This window comes from Acanthaster planci, unplaced genomic scaffold (assembly GCF_054643075.1).
Source record: "Acanthaster planci isolate LZ-2023a unplaced genomic scaffold, COTS_SCS Contig5, whole genome shotgun sequence".
NCBI classification, from domain to species: Eukaryota; Metazoa; Echinodermata; class Asteroidea; order Valvatida; family Acanthasteridae; genus Acanthaster; species Acanthaster planci.
Genome location: NW_028257629.1, coordinates 299,921 through 304,108, shown reverse-complemented (window position 1 = coordinate 304,108; position 4,188 = coordinate 299,921).

Here is a 4,188-nt window from a genome sequence, read left to right as displayed (position 1 = left end):
CCGTTTCAATTTATCAGGTACCCGTGGAGAGGACCGACAGCGGTAGGCAATCTGACGAGTCGCTGACTCGACGCGGACGGCCAGCGGTTGCCAGATGGGTCCAGGTTTCACCAATATCATAACGAAAAGCCTACATTTCCAGTCACATGAGCACATATTTTGGTTATACAGGAACCGAAGGCTACTTTCATTACTTTCACAAACATTGCCCCAACGTTTATATTACATCTCCGTTCACCTCTTGCTCTGCTGATACTTGATGTTGCGTGTTCACCTGTTTCCCCACTTCTAAAAGAAGAAAAGTCCACACGACCTTTGTCCACTCGTTTATGATTTTTCAGTTGTTGAAAACGCCGTTGAGTGTTGGCGAAATGATCAAACGCTTTCTCTCCTTGTCCCCTCCCGCCCCTTGATAGATTCCTCCATCAATTTACCGCGGACGATTAATTGTTTCCTGGCCACTCCAAGATTTCATAGCCAGGGTTACACTGCGCCAAGCACATAGGAGCTGGTGCTTTTGTTGACCGGTCTGGCTAGCTATGCTATCACCGCCTGCACTTGGGTGCCTTGCCTCAGCCGTATACATGTACACCCAACCCCCTCACGGCAATGCTTGCCTTCCCCCTCCCTATCCAGTCCAATTGTTCTGTATCCGTCTGCTCCGGCCCCACTCGGTCAGACCAATCATTCTGCGACATCGGGTGCTTCAATTATGTTTGTACCGAGAGCAACTATGATGGAGTGGTGTGCAGGGTAACGGTCGCTCTCGCCCGCCAGCGGCTGTAAGAGGAAAATGGCACTTGTTGGTCTGGAGTGAACGATAATGAATAAAGTGTCGGCCAACAAGAGAAGGAATTAATCACGTGGATGGTGTATCACTCCGAAGGGAAGCACTCCAAGTGGTCTGGCAATCAAGTGATCGGTCTCCATTTGCTCTCTCCTCTACCCCCAACACTGAAAACATGGACTTTCCTCCAATGTATACCAAGAAAATGACGCTGTTAAATTGAAAACAATAACTCATTGCAACCAATATTGTCATATCTCTATATCTCATCATTTTGCTGTTGAACTTCGGTTCTTGTGTGGCCATCCGTTTATTAAAGCTTCAGTTCACTATTCTTAATAACGATAAAATTTATTAATCTCACGCAGGTATTGTTAACGTTGGAGGCAATAATGGCACATCTACAGGTTGTACAAGCATATCCAAATGACAAGGCCTGAAAGTTTACATTTTAAGGAAAGACGGACATTCAGGAGTAAATTAATTCCTGAATTTTTAACTGTAGACAAGTAAGGTGTGTGATTTCTCTCGCGCGTTCACAATCTCCTTGAGATTGTTATGGACTTATCCATTTTACTCGCATTCCTCTCCCTATAAGAAAAAACTTATTAATTCAAACCATTATTTACATGAAGATCGAGAACGTTATATTTTTCAGGGATGAGCATTAAACACTGGTAGGCCTATTTGGAAATTCTCATTTATTTTCCATGGAAATAGGCATCGTTTTCGTTCTCTCTGATGAATGACTTTCATTAAAGGGAAATTTTATTCAATAATAACTCCGGAAAGCAGTAGCCCGGAAAGTAGAATATGTAGCTCGGAAAGTGCAAGAGGATGAATACAGCTTTCATTTTGTATCAGCATTAACAATGTAAGGAGTGTCTGTTGATGTCTTTTGAAATGAGGACACACGTTTACAGTGTTGTACAATCCATATCCGACGTTGAACTGCTCGGTGACTGAGCACTAAGCTCTAAACATGTTTCTCGATATCACCAGAAGAGGTCGCACTTCACGACACGCGGTTCGCAAATAGGCCCTAAACTAATACAAAACAGGTAGCCCACTGTACATGTTCATACATGTGTTTGTTATATTGGACTTTCCCAGCCAAAGCTGACCAATAGCTGCATTGACTGATAGCCGTCAGTTGATTTATTCATTAACCTAACAACCAACCTGAGAACGATAACGACCCGTGGATGGTTTCTTCAGTAGGCCTACAGAATGCAACGAATGACTCGGAGCAGACAAAAATAAAGATCTACATGTATCTAAAACCTATAGCAAAAGGTGTAGCATGCGCGCCAATTTGTCAACCACACACAACACCTTCAGTCAGGTCCCACTGGTCGTGGGATAAGTCTAGTTGTAGTTTTAAGTTTACTAATTATCATACAACAGCTGAATAATCCCGTTGTCTATCGATGGGTTGTTGGTGATTAAGTGTCTTGGACCATGGAGGAAGTATCGTCTTAACATGGAGCAATTAAACACAAGTAGTTAGAGGGTGCACCCTCGCAAAAAGGCCCTAAATATGTCCGCCGAGCTCATTAATAAAGTTATACACTCAAAATATTCTATATTAGAGAGTCCTGAGAGCCATAAAATTGAGGAATTGGAGAAACGTGGCACTGAACCCCTGGCCCGGACTCTGGGCTTCAAATTCTGAGTAATTTGGATGCAGTTGGGTCCGAAAATGGCACTATTTGGCCGTTTTGCAGAGGGATGGTTTATCAAAATGGCTACTTTTCTGGGCAGGGACATTTTCTTCATTTTAGGGGTGGTCTACTTCTGGTGAAAATTTCTCAAAAATTCATTGGTCAACCCCCCGAAAATTGAAAGGAAAATGAAAGGGGACATGTCGATCATCGTATTTCTGTGCAGCCTGGACACCTGTGAGAGTTGTATTTTTAAAATTATTGCAAAGTGTGGGGATTTATCATTGCTGTCTATGGGAATTTATTTGTAGTGGTGCGCCCTAGAACAGAGACCCTAAAGATCGTAATCCGCTCTGGTCGGCTCCATAGACAAAGCGCGGTTACCAGCCCCAGTGTTGAAGACCCTAGACATTCTTTGTGCACAGTAATCGCCACCGCCGGGTACCGGTAGCTGGTAACCCACAGACTCGCCGCGTTTCTCCGCGGCATACTGGAGTAAATAACGGTGGAAGAGATGCACGAAGAGGATGAGCAGTTCTCTTCGGTAGTCCTCAGGAGCCAGCGAGTTATCCCCGCAGATGCGCTCGAAAATTCCGTATCGGCGGTGGTTATTTGGCAAACGTCGGACGTTTCTAAAGTCAGTTATGACATTTTGCGATTTCGGCGGTAGAGAACAAATACAGCCCAAATATGAGCTGCAATATTTGTATCATAAGTTGCAATCCTAGTGGTTCCTATGGTTAAAAGAAGGTGGAAACATGCCGCAGGAATGCATTTGACAACGTTGCAAGGTTTCATGCCTGGCCACTTGTGGCCAGTGACAGGAAGGACAACGAATCTTCCCATTTTTTGTGTTTTTTAAATTTTCCTCTGGACCAGCTACATTCTTTCAGTTTTTTGGGTTTTTTGGGAGAATTTGTGTTGTTAGTACATATGTAATTCTGTTTTATTGTAAAAAGAGACGTTTTGGGGATGTAAAGACGTATCCAGACTTTCGTTATTGGAATATCAGAACAATCACGAAAATTATCGAAATTTAAGTCTCCGATGATGGTAGTTTCCGTCTCATGGCGGCCACGTTGAAAGTGCGGAAGTGCTACGGACACGCATGCGCGGTACCACAATCCTTTCAGGGTTCCTGCATCTAAAGGACGATTAAATTCCATGACTTCCTATTACCAAATTATGAAATTTTATGACCGAAAAACGCAATTTCTTGGACTATTCGCCCTAGGCTTTTAGGTAGCAAATACAATTACAGATTTTATGCGCTTATTTCTAGAAACCACAGAGTGTTTTATGACTTCTATGTCATAATTCCATGATTTTAGTCATATTTACAAAATTCCATGACTTTTCCAGGCCTGAACAAGGGAAAACAAACTTCCGTGACTTTTCCAGGCCGCAGGAACCCTGCCCTTTGCAAATGAAAATCCCAGCACTCCTTATAGCCCAGAAGTGGCGCGTAATTTGTTTTGTCCTTGCAGCACGTGCAGTGCTACCATTGACCCTTTTGATATTTTGATATGCTTACTCGTCTTTAAATGGTCTTAATGGCGGCGTCAATGATGAAGGTCGAAAGCGACTTGATCATTTCATATTCATTGCACACGCTTAATTAATGAAGATTTCTCACGACTACATTTCGCTTAAGTGCTAAAAGTTCATAGACATGTACATGTACATGTATTTCTTACAAACTAATTCAACTGTCAACATCGTTTACTACCAATGAAA